At 39.1% G+C, this 16,876-nt stretch overlaps 1 protein-coding gene across 1 annotated transcript in view; it reads right to left on the bottom strand.

Annotated features, from left to right (window-relative positions):
- Positions 1–15,148, bottom strand: part of lrfn5a (leucine rich repeat and fibronectin type III domain containing 5a) — a 37,211-nt gene extending 22,063 nt beyond the window's left edge. Inside the window, exon 1 of the mRNA XM_036542154.1 lies at positions 14,646–15,148. The gene's annotated coding sequence lies outside the window, so the exon portion shown is untranslated. The remainder of the gene's footprint in view (positions 1–14,645) is intronic.
- Positions 15,149–16,876: the final 1,728 nt, after the last annotated feature.

Genomic DNA, 16,876 nt, shown 5'->3' with positions numbered 1-16,876 from the left:
ACTGGTGAAAACAAAATGCACTGTCAACCTTAAATAAGCTAACTTCCTTGAGACTGAACATGCAGTCTTTACTATGAGCTCTTTTCCTTCCTGTTTTTTTTTTTTTTAATTGAAAGTGTATGGATATGACTTTTTGTCAACCAGTTCACCTCAAACAAGTAAAAGCATGAGAATGTCTGTGCTTGTATCTGGTTCACTAACTGGGTAGCTGTCTAACTGAGAAGCCAGACCCACTAAGTGTTAAAAGAGAGGTGGGTTGTGAGGGGGAGGAGGAGAGAAAAACAAAAAAGCAAAGACAGAAATGGGGAGGGGTTTTCTCCTTGTTTTTTTTAATCAATCTCTTTACCCCTTCATGCTTGCTTATTTTCTATCTTTAACCTGCATTATTTATAATAAATAATTTTTGAATATTTCCATTCCTGTGTTTAAACAAAAACCAGCCTTTTATGGGACATGTTACGGCCAGCTTCTTCACACAGACTATTCAGTCTTATTAGCATGCTTGCTAAAAGGGGTCAGAATGGCTTTATGTTGCAAGATAAATACAGAGCTAACTCTGAAAATAAAATCAAGTAACAAAATAAATGGCTTCTAAAATGCAGTAATATCAAATGGCTTTACTCCATTTAACCAAAATCACCAAATTTAGTATTTTATGGAAAGGGGTGACTTCATCTGATCCATGTGAATCATGGCAATAATATTTCCTCTGTCCAATTTTGACCTGTAAAGCAAAACTATACCTGAAACCAACAGAATGTGAGACCTCAAGGTTGGGACTCATTCCTGTGTCTTTATTGGTTTGTCAGCAAAATCTGTTAATATTTGAGGAAAAAAGGTTTGAACCAATTAGAATAGCTTTTTGTAGTGATATGGAATTTGCAGTGACCACCTGCCACTTTACAGAAGCTAGAATTCCTTCTTTGTAAATTCAAATACTCCTGAGAAACAGTTTCATCTCTTCTAAATTCCAAGAAGGTCTTGGAAATGGAAAGCATTTCTACATCGGTATTGTAAATTCTGTTTCCTTATACTTGTGTACCTTGGGTGACAACTTGTAGTTTAATTTACAATTTAAAAGTGTATATTACATTGTACCAAACCAAATGACTGAAATATTGTCTGTGCTGCCCCATATAGGTATGGGGTATGGCCTGCTAACTGGAATTTAGTGGATGACATACCTGCCAATGTAGTAGCCAGTGTGACATTGCAGTCTTACACACACAAACAAAACCATCCAAATACACACTTAATGAGGGCAGAAAAGTGTACAGGAATATAAATGTGAATGTGTCGATACATCACCAGATATAATATTTAAAAAAAAAAAAAAAGATGGCATTTTACTAAATTATTCATGCTGTGGAATAAGCCAAGATAGTATATTGAAAGAAGACATTAAACATAAATAATTTCAGTACCAATAAGCAGCTGGAAATGCACAGAGCTCTGTCCAAAGGCCCTTCTCAAAGCAATTAAGAGTCTCCATTAACTCTGGATTACTTTGGTATTGATGTCATACTGATTAGCAGACAAAATGTTTATTATGTCACGTGTATATTCTATTACAATGCATACTTTAAAGCATTACAGCTTTGACAGAGAATGTTGAAAGCAGTCCATTGCCGGCCCAGTTTAGCCCTCAAAGCGGTCAATAGATATGCCTCCTGATTACATAAAAGAAGTCCCATTGTTTGTTTGTTTTAAAGCAGAGCTCCAAATCCTCTCATCTTTGGCATGCACATTTGCTCTGGAAAGTCCACAGTCACATGTAGGAGTGCGGGAGTATTAGATTAGAGGTTGGAGAATAACAGTTCAGATTAACCCCAAATGTCCCACGTCATATCCACCGAGACCATCTGGCTGTTTGTACTCATTGTTAGAGCTTTCCTGCCCACGAGTCCAGCGTCCCGTCAGACACACCAGCTGTTACGGGAGATCAGAGGCATGGCGGCGGGATGAAAATAAAAAGTGCAGCAGATGGATGAGCCGTGCCTTGGTGTCCGCGCTCAAATTCCAAATTATGGGACGGATGGACAGCTCCAATTTGGAGAGAAAACAAAGAAAAAACAAAAACTGCATTGCCTAATTTCTCATGTCTGTATAAAAGAAAATACCTTACTTCAGAAAAGGTATTGACTCAAAAAAAAGTCAATATATCCATGCATTTTATCAACAGAAAACACTGGCAGTGGGTCACATTGTAAGTGGGAGTTACATAGCAACAGCCATGTATTGTTCACAGATGTAAAACTCCCCATTTCAAAAAAGCAGAGCCACTTGAACTGAGGGACTGTTTTACATGTTCTGTGTGGGGATGTTTCCTTTTTTAACTCTTCCCTTGTGACTTTGTGCCAGAAAGTGGTTCATTTTAATTGTGTGCTTTTGAATGTCTCTCCATGATTTCAGTGTTTTGAAGAGAAAATGAGAAAGTCAATACCCACAGAAGTCAATACGTAAAGCAGGCCTGAGGGGTGATGCTGGTATCCTAGGTTTCCTAACACTTTCATTGGGGATTGTCACCTTGTTACCAAGCAACAAAAGCACCTTATCCTGAGCTGTTAGAGGCTGTCCTGGCTTCAGAATCAACAATGAGGACTGAGATAAATATGAATCTGGACTACGTATCTGCCAATCCAAGTCCTTTTTCATATGTCCCTTTGCTCAGTGGACAATAATGTTTTATTTATACATACTGTGTCTCTGCTGTGCTAATGTGATTATTTATCTTTTATAGCCCTGCCAACCTGCAACAAAGCATGTCTCATGTGATGCTATTATTGATTTTGCTTTGAGAGATTAACACAAAGCTCCTAATGAGCTATAACTTCAAATAGTACCTTTACTAAATATACATCTATTTACCATCTTCTGTTCCAGAAGATAAATCAGTCCTATGATATTGTTTGAGAAATTTTAATTATTGATGAATTGTATTCACAATGTTTTGTTTTGTCATGGGCATAGCCACTATTGTTTGTTGTGTAGCTCTTACTTGGTTATGCTGAAACATGCACTGAGATGGTATTACATTTTATGACAGTCATGCATATATTGATTTGATATTATACGTTCTGTGTGTTTTCTTTAAACACACCCACAGGTATACATATATGTTTACCTATTTTAAACTTACATTGTACCAATGAGAATGATTCTGTGCAAGACCTACATAAATGTTGCAGTTCTTTAAGATGCTGTGGAAGCAACCTTAAGATGGTGTTGGTGCTTGCTACACCGATGCAGTGCATGCGCTAAGTGTGTGTGATCCGGCATCTTGCCAGCCTGAATTTCAAGCATGAAGCCAGGGGCTATGTCTCACATCTCCAGCTCAATACTTTTTTTTCCAATCCAGTTCCCCATCAACAAAGTTTTGCTGAGAGGCTGAGGTCAAGTTCCAAAGAGTCTTCTCTGATCAGTCATCTTCAGATTGGGCTCTCACTTTGATCTCAAGTGTGCGCTTGTCTTTGTGTCCGTCATCTTTCTCAGAATACAGACCCGTATTTGTAGCTTTCAAAACGTCGATGCGCCGATTTGAGCCGCTTCTTGCTCCAGAACACAACTGAACTATGTTCTATAATCCAAAAGTGGGCTATTTCCAGTATTGACTTGGATACTGGGTATGGAAAAGCAGCTGAAATCTGGGACAGCGAAGAATCAGAGTTTAGAATTTAAGCAAGAGAACACAGCTGGGGTGAAGCCAAAGAGTGAACACAAATCACAGAAATCTGACAAGCTAAATATAATCTAGCACTGTATTTAGACACAGTTTCACATGCTTGTTTCACTAATGCTCCAACCAACTGTGAACCCCCCCCCAGTGAACAGTTGGTTCTTTGGTATGACCTCCATTAATACCCTAGTATGCAGTGGCCTGAGTTCTTTTCACACAAACTACATAGTAAAATAAAGACATTTGGATCAACCTCCCAAATGGCTCCGTTAATAAAACATGCCACAGGCAGACTCAGTGCTTGATTGTTTTATTTTTCTATTTCTGTTCTCTATTAACAGATTAAACAGCTCTGGTGAAGGACTTGAGTGAATGAGCAATGAATCTGAAGGATTGATGATGCATAACATGACAGGGTGCTCCAATACACTGACTACATTTTCCAGCCTCCCTTATTTACTAATGGCAGGTTTATACCAGTCTTGGTTCATACACCTTAACACAGATGCAATTATTTAACCTCCAGTTAAAGACTAGTCTGTCTCAGCTCAATTTCTGCTATGATATTCAGTGTGAAAGAAAGCATGTTGACTGTTCACTTGTGAAAAGCGGAATCATGAAGTTTTCATTTTTACCCTGAAGTACATGCCTCTCAGAAATAAATAGTGCTGCCAGAATGGTCTTTGTATATTGCTAACGTACAGCACTGCAAGAACCTTTCCAAAGAATGGAGAAAAGTGTATATAAAATTCCTTGTGTAACAGCTAATTTTATTACGCCGTGATATATTATTGTTATATATGACCTGTCCCTGAGCACACAATAATGCATTGTACAACTAGCATCACCTAAAACAGCAATACTGCTGCGAGATGTGCAAATGGAGAACCGAGTTGCAGGCACACCCGCTCAACGGCAGCTGTGCACATTCTCACATGGTTGAGAAAACCTTCCTGTAGACTACTGAAGTGGTTAATTGCCGAATACAAAGCCAATTATCTCCTCACACAAAGACGTACTAATTTCCAATGAGGTTTTTTTTTTTTTATTATAATCAAATGCTGTTTATATGAAATTGCCAACAACTAGAATGATCTACTAATAACTACCTAATGTGAAAGTAATCAATAAAGATGGAGCACCTGCCCTACTTATTTATAATAACACATGCATGTTTGATATCTCAGCTCCTTTATTTTTAAACAAAAAAATCTTTCTATGTGAGATGTATCAGCCAGTTTCTTCACAGAACATGCTGAGGCGTAGTAGCATAATCACATGTTCTCTTTCAGTTTCCATGTTTCCATTGTTTTCAAGTTAGCATCCACATAGGCAACTCAAAAAAATATTTTTTGAGTGTGATAAAGTTCACTTCAACTGAACTCATCCACTGCTGTACTATATTAACAGCTGGCAAACGGTGAACTGAGGGGCAGCTGATCCCGGATGCTGATGGAGGGAACCTGGGTAAGGTAGATGTGTTCTACAAGGTCATTTCATCATTAGAATTTTCATTACCCAATAAACTGCCTAATAAATAACACTCCGTACAAATGGATGTGCTCCATGTATTTGAAAAACTATGATAATTACTATAATATCAAAATGTATATATTTAATCTATGATGTACAATGCTAATTTTTTTCAGGGTCTTCTCTGGATATGTATAAATAGCAATAGGCTGTCATGAGCAGGAGAAATTCTATCAACAGAGCAGCTTTGCAACTTTCTACACTTGTATGCCCTCTGAAAACATCACAAGAAAAATACTCACAAACACTAAATCCTGTAAAGATGTTAGACTTGCTTGTCGACCAAAGCACCCGCAACATCGTAATCTATTTTTTAAAAAAAGTTGGGTAGAGTTCAAGTTCAGTTCATCACAGAGCTGACGTGACTGCAGGCTAACATATTAGTCTTGAAACAAATTACAGCAGTGTATTTTTGAGAAAAATACAATTCTGCTATTTGCCCCCATATACTCCGCTTCCCAATTTGTCAGTGTGACTTTTCATGCTGTGCATTTCTGAACGCTCTGTCTTTCCAATGCAGAAGATGATTTCTCATGCACTGTCATGCCAGTCCTATAATTACTGGTCCAACTGCAGAGAGCCAAGTCAGAACCAAGTGCCAGGCTATTATGTTGTGAAATGTCACTCTCAAGCCAAAGGAGAAGTGGATGTGTTGAACGGCTTTCTGTTATTAAACATGTTGTGTGTGCAGTCCATGTCTGCTCCGTGGCAGATATGAATGTGGATGCTCTACATTAAACATGTCATAAATCTTTTTATCCCTGGTCATCACTTACTGCACATGTGCTACATGGCTAGTAAGTCAGTGATGCATAAATTAAATTCAGAACCCACATCTGAATAAGCAGCTATATGGCAAGAAAGAAAAAAAAAAGAAAAACAGCTTGATCAATAAAACTTCTGCACTGTAATGGTTACCTTCCTGGGAAGTTCAAACAGACAGCAAATAATTGGGGATGGAGATAACACTACGCAACAGAGAACCAAATGGAGGTGAATGCACTTCTGGCTTATCCAATATGTGCAGAGGGAGAATTAGGGGGTCATTAAGGCTTAACAGCACTGAAAAGCCTCCCCCTGGTGTGAGATAGAAACACCTTGAGGGAGAAGACAGCCTCGAACTGGGCTTGTGTTTGTGGCCTGTATTATTTATAATTTAATGTAAAATCTCCACTGGCTCCCGGCTTTGTTTTGCATGGATTTTATTTTGCTCACTGGGAGGTAATTAAGGACTGGATGAATAACATCATTTGCTAGATAATAGAGTGAATGCTGATGATGAAAGCGCCCATTTGGAGCTCTAAACAATGCATACATTGTGTGGCCTTCTGCCTGTGTAATCAGTCATATTCCAAAGCAATTCCAATGGCATGAAACAACATAGAGTAATTTAAGATGGTAGGCAGTGTGCCATTAGATTGCTTCTTGGCTCCATCATGTCCTAAGGTTATTTACTCCAAAACATTTGCATTTTGCCCACATGGCTCTTTGTATTTCTTAATGATCATCTAATGAGCTAGTGGAAATATACTACTGCAACGGTTTCGTAAATTGTGAAATGCATGGCTGGGCAGCTGCAGACAGACAAATCTGTACCGTGACTGATACTCAATTCCGACAAATCAGCAGCCACAAAAGGATGTATTGTTTGACTTGTTTCCTGCTGCCCCTCACTGCAGCCTTTGAGATGGTATCATTTCAGCACAGAGCACAGACGAGCCCAGCCACACGATATCCATAGGCCTGGGATGTGACGCAACTGATCTGAAACAACCGTTTGCATACTCATTAATGTTTGCATGGCAGAAGGAAGGCCTCTCCTGAGTAGCAATGGAGTTGTCCTTTTCTCCCTCATCACTGTCACTAAGCCTTAACTGTGTACAGCCTGTGCCACTACGAGTTTGTAGCTGGAATCAGACCTCTAGCAGTTCGCAATATGGGAGTAGAGCATCAATTTACCTCAGCAGTGGTTCGGAAAGGTGTCAACATAGTCTGACATCATGCTCTTGGTAGGCCTCCAAGTGAGCAAATAACCAGATGTCTTTCCTTGCATTATCCACTTAAAAAATGCAGTGTAAATCAAAATTATTTTAAGGTGACATTGGTTTTATGTAAAATATATTTAAGAAAAATAAAAAAAACACAGATTCGTAGATAGAGGCTAATGGTAAGGCAACTCTGTCCCCGTCAGGGCAATTTTTTCATCTGTGTAAACTTACAGCTTCCAGAGCACTGAGGCTGAATACTAATGCCAACAGCATATTTCAGTTTTTTCATTTTTCACATAACACACATAACATAAAACCAATGTCACCTTAAAATAATTAATTTTGAGTTTCAATATTTTTAAATAAAATATCCCAAAGAATGAAATTTCAATGTATCACTTGTAATTCAGTAAAATGTGAGAATTGGTCAAGGGTCTGAATACTTTTGCAAGCCTCTGTGTATTTCCTGTAATGAGAAGGGACAGAAGGCTCTGGTCATAGGCAAACCCACTCTTTGGTAAACAGTTCTTATTATGCGAAATGATGATTGGCATCATTTCTTCCTCCCCTCTGGATATGCACACTGGTTGCCTGAACAGCTCAGTTTTGGGGAGAAATGATGGGTCCATGAGACAGACAAACAGCCTCCAGTGGGATCTGGGTACCTCTAAATGTTGTAATGCCGTATGTCAGACAATATGTTGGAGTTGGAAACCAGGTGCAGATCAGATAAGTAATACTGTATTGGAGGGCCTGATTCAAACAGAAAGAGATTCTTTCTCGCAGTCTTGAATTTTTTGTGTAATTACTGATAAATTATTTGGTGTTAATTTTCTTCAGGGTTCATAAGTTTTATTACCCATGATATATGGTAGACCAAAAATATTTTTCTTTTGCTTGCAAGGGGTACTTCAGATATTACCTTAGTTGCTTTTTCTTTCTCCAGATATTTTCCTAAATTTTAATCCTCTGCCATCTCTTTGTTCCCTGTTTTTACTGTATACAGTACATAGTATTTCCCAGACTGTAAAAAATAACATTTAAGAATACATTTTAAAGAATATGTTTTTCATCTCAATCAACATAAAGAAAATATGTAAGTTATTGCAATTTCAGTATTTTGCAATACATTTCTGCTTTGCATTAACATACTTTAAATGTATTTGCAATATATTTTGGGCTAAATGACACATTTCTCAATATCTAACAGGTTTTTTTCATTTTTGTACAAGACACTAAACCATAGGCACACATTTTTTACAATAATGTTGCATTTGAATGAGACTGTCTTGATAAATGTCCACAACAAAAATATTTCCAACTGAACTGAAAAAGGGGCATTTGTATTCAGCACAACTGTCATACTACAGGCTTATATCTGGTATGAGCCATTTCTCAAACACCATTATATTCTGCCATCTGAAAGCCACCCAGAATACATATATGCATCCTTAAACTGTATTTTCAACTCATTTTTTTTTAAAAAAATACTCAAAAATACATAAAATGTTCTGAGGATGTGCTTTTCAAAGAAAAAGGTCTTGGGGCTTTGAAATTGCTCAGATGTATCTATCAACTTGCCACATACACACAACCGGTTCCCATTTTTGAAGGTGAAGTAACACTGGGGATAGATTATTTCTTTAAGGATAGCACAAATATGTACTGTCAAGTAGATTGGTAAAGAAAAGCTTTGATGGACGGGATTATCTACAGATGGTTATTGATATTTTCAAGACAAAGTAGAAGTCTCTAGACAAGTGTACGAAAGAGAAATGTGCCGGTTTCAGACAGATGCACGGGTTTCTTAATTCAGCAAAATTTCCTTGTTTTTTGAAGAGGACCTTCAACAAAACCACACAAGAGCATCATATTGTCTCTTCAGACAAACCTGAAAGTACTGTAATTATACTCTATATAATATGGTTTATTTTTTTGTATTTTTATATTAAAAAATCAGTTGCACTTTTCAGACGATATTGCAAGCCAAACTCAGGCTGCATAAAAACATAAACTGGTGAATCTGATTTTGCAGAGCCCTGCTACACTCCATAATCCATAATCTCTAGACACTGACAATGGCTAACACTCAAAACCTTGTATTATCCATTGTGCCAGCATCTGCGGTTTTTGATGCTGTTCCCTGCTAATAAGATTAAATTTGTGAGTCTTCGGCCATTTCCAATTCCTTCCGTTGAGTTAACCAGTTAGAAGGGTGTGAAACCAGTTAGCTAGCTAGATCTAGCTAATTTGAGAAATAATGTCCATATTTGCAACAAGTTATAATTCCCAGCGATTTTAGATGCTGGTTAAATAATTTACCGAGCTGTGTCAATATCAAATGACTTATACTTAGATAGCATGACACATAACTAGCTAAATTACACTGTGTACATCTTAACTTTAGTATGGAAGCACACACAAAGAGAGGAAGACAAAATTTTCCTGCTGTTTGTGGTATAAAATGGGAAATACTCTGGTTAGTCTATAATTAATACTGAACAACTGAATAGAATTAATATATTGTACAAGAGACAACATTGTCTCTATCTCACCATCATTTTGGAATACAAAAATTTACAGTATCATCTCTTGGGTGTCCAATACAAGATATGATCAGCATATCCACTTGTTTTTGCCTAAAAAACAGTTGGTTTAGCTTTTGCAGCTATTTCTTCTGCTTTCTGCAAAGAACAAACCAAACAAAGATCAAAGCATGTGAATATTCACACAATGTTTGTTTTCTTCCATGGTCAGTCCTTACATGCTTTCCCTGAAAATGCTGCATGGTGCATGAATTTTGGTAATATTACTTAATACCTCACAATGTTACTGTTGGTTGAAATGAAATATTTGAAATTCACTACATCTTGGCAACAAGCAGATTGCAACTATTTTCACAGTTGTGGACATCTTACCAAATTTACTGAGCCTAAATCATCTGATCCAAATTCTATACAGTTTCATGAATTTGTACTGTATTTAAAACCATTGATCCAAAAACAAGGTTAGAGTGTTGAGTCAGCTGCATAACAGTCGACAGTCCAGCACCCACTGATGGGCTATGGCACCCACCAGATAATAACCCCTGGCCTCTCACCTGCACAGTTTTCTCACAGAGATGTTTATCAGCAAGCCACATGGCTTACAGCCACATACTTCCTTATTAGATCACTTATTAGTGCAATGTCAAAGTTGGCGTCTTGAGTTTAATGCTATTACAGCGCACCAACATACTGGCTCTTACTATGTGCCAGTCCTAATCCACATCAATACAGTAGCACCTCCATCTCGCCAAGGGACAATAATGTCATGTGCTTACATAAATTAGTATGAGTATGGATATTTTAAATGCTGTCTCTTACACTGGAAACAACAATTGTTGTTCTGAATGTAAAGCACCTGGAGTTACATTTCAAGCTAAATACAGTAAGAGGCTATATTATCCTAATCCACTCACCCCAGAAGTCCAGCCATTGCCACACATCACCTTTACAGACACAATATGCTAAATCGACACGTGGCAGAATACGTTCTCAATACAACAAAAGGCTGTCATTTATTGTTTTTCTTTTCAGCTTTTAAGGCTGTGTCAGGTATGTTGCAAGGTATGTTTTGAGAGACAATCTATGGCTGTATGTGTACAATACACATAATCTGTCAAAAGTGTGCAATGTATGTCCCTATCAGATATAAAGATCAGTTGAACTGACCTGATATCTCTTCTGTATACTGTCAACTCTTACATCAGTCGGTCTGGCGAAATTACTGACCTAAGACAAAAACAATGAAGTCATCTTTGAAAAGCAGACTCTAATGATGTAAGTAGACATCTGGGCATAGATGGCGATGGAGCACAGCTGGTTTAAAATTTTGAAAAATCATCATGGGCTAGCCTATATGTGAAAATGCTGTTGGGTGATAATCAGAGCATAACAAATGGACAGGAGAAGAGTCATATTTCTGCCACATTATTAAGAAGTTAATAAATGCCCAAGAGCACAGTGTTACTCAAATAATACAACAATGTGTTTACTGTGCACATAATACAGCAAGTATTTAATGTGCTTCCTATTCTAATATTCTGTCATTCCTCATCATTGATTAAACACATTAGGCACTATCATTATCTCTTACTGTTAACCACTTCCATGCCTTTTGCAGGTCTACGCACAACCATGCTCGCTTAGAATCGAAACCTAGCTCTAGAATCATGGGGAACAAATATAAATCAACAGCCACATCACTTAGACATTCCATTAACAGCAGTGGGAGGTTATTTTCTGTTCTACTGCTGAGCACATTTCTATTCACTTTGTTCCATTGGGACTCTGGGAGGGGCAGGCCAAAGCTCATGCTTCCACTTCCATTCTTTTTATAATCAAGCACTGCTGTCCATGGCACTGAAACACCAGCCCCAATGTAGAAAGATCTCTCAGCCTTTGTGTCTGACCCATGTCTCTGAACATCCTCTTGCTGTCAATAATAAGCTGTCAATAAGGTTGGTTACTCTGCTGATTTTATCACATTACAGTGCGTGCATATGCCATTACACCGCCACGTTGAAATGACTGATATACAGTACATGGTAACTTTACATGTCGATGCTTACTGACCAAAAACACCAGCACATTAAATTGCACTCAGCATGGGTTATCTGATCCCTGAGTGCTTGTGCAAAACGTCAGATTCAATAAGTGTTTGCCAACTGAAGCTGTCAACTGTCACCTTTGCAGACACATCCTTGGTGCCATGGCAACTCATATAGCACTATGGGAGAGATGGCATTATGAGAGTCTCGAGGTGAGTTTTGCCTCAAGAGAAGAAACTGCATTATGGTATCTGCTTCCTTTTTAATGAGTTTTTTTTTTAGTTGTGTGAAATATACATCCATATACATGACTTAATGCCACCAGCACGAATCAAGAATATGAAGGGGATGAAAATATAATACTTCTACATAATAATTGCTTTTTCCCATAGCAAACATACTGGACAATCCAGGTCAAGAAATAGTTGTAAATGAAGGTTTATCTTCCTAATGACAAAAGGAATATATTCTGCCATTCCACATATCACACTTAGGCGCTTTGCATTGCAATAGGTACTGAGTGGAGAGAGGGCGCAGCAAACTATTTGTTTCTCTGAGCAGGGTGTGGTAATCCTGAACGCGTTTTTTCACCATACTGCTCGATACTGTCAGATTCCGTTTTGAATACGAAAGCAGTAGGAAACTCGCAGCGATTTCTTTAATTCCTTGGCTGTTACTAGCAAGAATATAGAGGTAAACGGTGTGATTACACAAGTCCGTACGCTGCGACGATCTTGCTGCATTATTTCCCAGTAGGAATAATTCTGAACAATCATGCGCACCTGCGACGCGCGGACATCGAGTCCCGTGTTGATTTTGATTTATTGGTGGCATTAGATCAAGAAGGGTCCCTTCAGTCCAGATCGAAATAAGGCGCAAAGTGATCTGTGCGCCCCCTCGCTGCATTCTCCTCCTTTCTGCCCTAATAGTGTTGTCTCCCATGGTGTGGCTGCGGCTCCCAACGTTCATCTGCAAAGACAGTCAGAGCCCTACCCCGACACTGAAGCTGCAGGATGGAGCATAAATTGAATTATAGCACCACCAGCCAGTCAAAGCCGCGCTGCAGTTTGGTTAGCTCGGGCAGTGGATCCAAATCTCAAATAGTCATTTAAGATCTGGTATTCGGGTGAAAAGAGACTGCGTTTTACCGTTACTCTAAAACAACGCTAAATTAGTTAACCTAATTTGAGGTATCACATGTCTGAGGCATTTCTGAAGGGCGTTCATTTAAGATGTCATATGCCACACGGGAATGGTCTTTAGAATTCTTCTCCCAAATATAGAAAACAATGCATCTTCATGTCTATTAACTCTTAACGACATGTTAGTGGAAACGATAATGCTGGTTTGAATAGACTTTACTCTGTTAAGTGCTGTTCTGCATTCACATCGAGCGTTTTCGCTGGATAGTAACAGTAAATCGACCTTGTATGAACAGATCGCATTGTGTAGCCTACTTGTTCATGGCGCCCTTCATACTGTATATACATAGTCAAGAATCAATTACTTCCATGACAATGTATTCATTTCTTAAAAGCGATACTTCTTGTGATTATTAGATGAACAGTGTTAAAAAACGTTTAATTCGCGTTCAGCCTAAACTACGGCATCGATTCTTGCATTCTGAGTGTAGACAATAATATCACTCATAAGATCATGGGAAGTTTTGAGAAAAGAATTGTAGTGTCCTAGCAGCTACAGAAAATAAACGAACTCAACAGTTCAGAAACGTTTATGTTACATAGCTGGACAACATACTAATAATTTAACGTAATAATAATAAACGTGTGATGCCTGCTGATTAGATTTCAGGGCGATGGGTACTTTGTGGTCATTTTCGTATTTCATGCTCATTAGCTTTCCATTACAGATGTCTAGTAATATTATTTACAAATAATTATATTTCGCCTACCGCACGTTTTGTTCCCTGCATACGAAAAGCTCCCCGTGTATAGGGATTATCCTTTTAGATGCAATCACAAAAAACAAACATATTCTCCGCTTTTATTAACACGAATGTACATCTCTGCCCTGTAACATATAAGACATGGAAGCCCCTTATGTATTTTAAATGGTGGTTTTGAGGGCATGGAGATTCTCTAATCTTCTATCGTCGTTTGAACTACTGCCAAATTGGAGAACTACTGTTCTTGCATCATGAATCGTCTACATTTTTCGAATACATGTACATCGTGTACATCGTGCTACATTTAGATAGCAGTACATGGAGCTTCCACAGCACGCATGCCTAATTGCGTGTAAACATGGTTTATCTGGTTTAAAGCTAGCCCTAGTCTTGACAGGGAGAGGCAGTTGAGGGGTACCATGTTTAAGCGTTCAACCCCCCCCCAACACACACACACACACACACACACACACACACACACACACACACACACACACACGCACGCACGCAGACCACCACCACCCTTCCAAATGAGGTGAATAGCCTATGAAACGCTTAGACACGCTTCAACCTCAACGTAACATTGAAATCCACCGCCATTTAGACATGAATTAATTCCCCCTCCAAAAATCATGGTTTCACACACAAAGCTTTGGATTGTAGAAAATGGAGATATGGCATCCTGAGAACTCGAAACTCCAGTTGCAATGGAAGCCCTTTCCCCAATATTCAAGACGCATTTTGACCTTGCAGTGTACCTGAGTATCAGGTTAAACCCCTGAACCCCTTGCTTTCGGAAACAATTTCAGACACCCACCTTACGAAGCAAAGGGTCAGGCGAGACATCAGTAAACTATCTATTTCTATTCCAGATGATTCTGTAACGGCTAACGTTGCCCCATCTGAAAATCCAGTATGAAAAATCAATTCGATAAAAAATAAAAAGTTTACCTTGCGAAAGGAACATCAGCCCTGCTCACAATACCAAGGGTCAGGGGGATTGAGTCTTCTCACTTCTCATATTTTCCCATATTTCGATTTTGTTTTGCTCCATCAGATTTTAGCTAATTTTTTTCAATACAAGGTGTGCTGGTTTTCATAGCGCACAACTCCGTACAGCCCATCTCCCCTCTCGCGCCCGTTCTGTGCCTCACGAAAACCATAGGTTTGTATTCGGTAATGCCTTTCGAATCCACCGATGCCCTTTATAAAAATCCCAGACAACCAACACGGACACAGTCAAATTCCAACGCAGATTTCCAGAACCCCTTCGCGGAAAATGGGTGCTTGATTCTCCCTTTTAAACGCCGCAGACCGAGCCATTCTTCCGCCTCTTGCAGGCAAGCCTAGCAACTGTGAAAGCTTTCCTCCGCATTAAACCAGCTTGCTCTATTTAGCTGAGCAAACGTCTCTGCAGAGAGAGCGATCAAGTGGCTGAGATGGGGAACTCAGATCAGATCTCAGCAGGCAGACCTTTGCACCGCTGCACCTACCAGCACTTCCCCCAGTCCAGCCTCCACGCCAAGTTAATCCACAAAGTAACTGAATGCCACATATGCTTGCCCTCCATCCAAGACTCCGAAAGGGCTGGTCCCTTGTCCTCCGCAGCAGTTAGTTCACCTTTTCAGTTCCGTACTGGGATTATTACCAATTATGTAAACGCCACACGTGAGAAAACCGTTTAAAAGTAGACAAAAATACTCACGATATTTTTACATATCCCGAGACATTACACGTGTCCTGTGGGAACAACCTTTCCTCTCTTTCAGTTCAACCCTGGTCAGCGTCGTTTGAGACGTTTACAAACTAAAATATATTACAGCAAGCGCGATCTGTGATGGACGCTATTTTTTCCTCTTCTCGGATGGAAAATATGGGGGAAGTCATCACGGATTGGTTCAAACTGACGTTTACTCTCCTCGATTCTATGTTTCCAACTCCTTGCGACATACTAAGAAGTGCTGTCAGCTAAGCTTTCACAGGGAAAGCGGGATACCTGCGTCGCTATACTGAACAGAAGGTACAGAGCACCTCTCAATTGGACTGTCCTGTTATTAAGGGTAACGCAGAGGGAATTCTCACCAAATCCCACATGCAGAGGAATCCAAAGGAATTTTGTCGCGAGCTTCTGCCAGTGTTACCAAAGACACAATAAAGTATTTTGACTACAGCGAAATATAACAAGTCACTGGAGTAGGCTACTTTTACATTCTTTTTGAAACCAAAACTAATACTATTCCATGGAAAATAACTGAACTGAAAAGGATAACACCAAGGGACGTAAATTAAGACAGATATATAGAATTAAACTGTAGATCTGCACACGCGCGCGCGTGCACACACACACACACACACACGTGTGTGTGCGTGTGGGCCCGTTCCCGTGGTGATTCCGAAGCTTTTGTTTTACGTTGCTGAATATTCACTTTTGTATTTCTGGGTTGAATTGATCTCAAGTCTGTATACTTGTGCCGCTGTGGCGCAATGTTTGCCGTCAGTGGGTCAGTACTAATTTACTTCCATTTTGCACGTTTTTCAAATGGTCATGCCTTACCGTGGTTTATGCTGCAATTCGAGAATCTATATAGCGCGACAGAGTATGCAGTGACGTGACAAGAAAGCATGGCAATGAAGACGAAAACAACTTGGAATGACACTTTCAGCGGCTTTTTGTCAAACTGTTTGTCACTGAAGGTAGACCGTGGACCAGTCATATGATATCCGTTTAACGATAGCAATTAATCGGAAATCATCTCCCAAAATATTTCTTGTACCGATCAAGAGCGATCTGAGGCACAAAGAAGCAAGCAGTATGCCTTCTGCGCACGAGTATTGGAAATAATTGTTTGTTACTTGATTTCATATAATTAAAATCCTTTGTGGTGTACATACATGACAGATGTGGTTGTAATGAGACTGTAGTGTATTGTATCTATTTCTGCTGCTGTTAACAATCTGTCTAATCTTGTGACACGTAACTGACATGTCTGTAAGAATACAATGCAACATGTAATTGTTAGTAATCATCATATTTCGTATTTATTTAAGTCCCACAAGCTCAGATGTTTCCCATTTTATCTCCAGAGCTGACTTATAAAGCCCTATCAATAAAAACCTCGGTCCACATTAAAAGAGCATTTAATTCGAAAACATCCGTAGTTTTAAAATGGCTTCTGCTATGT

This window comes from Megalops cyprinoides, chromosome 12 (assembly GCF_013368585.1).
Source record: "Megalops cyprinoides isolate fMegCyp1 chromosome 12, fMegCyp1.pri, whole genome shotgun sequence".
NCBI lineage: Eukaryota > Metazoa > Chordata > Actinopteri > Elopiformes > Megalopidae > Megalops > Megalops cyprinoides.
Note: the sequence above shows the minus strand (reverse complement) of the source record. Positions and strands in the feature narration are given on the sequence as shown.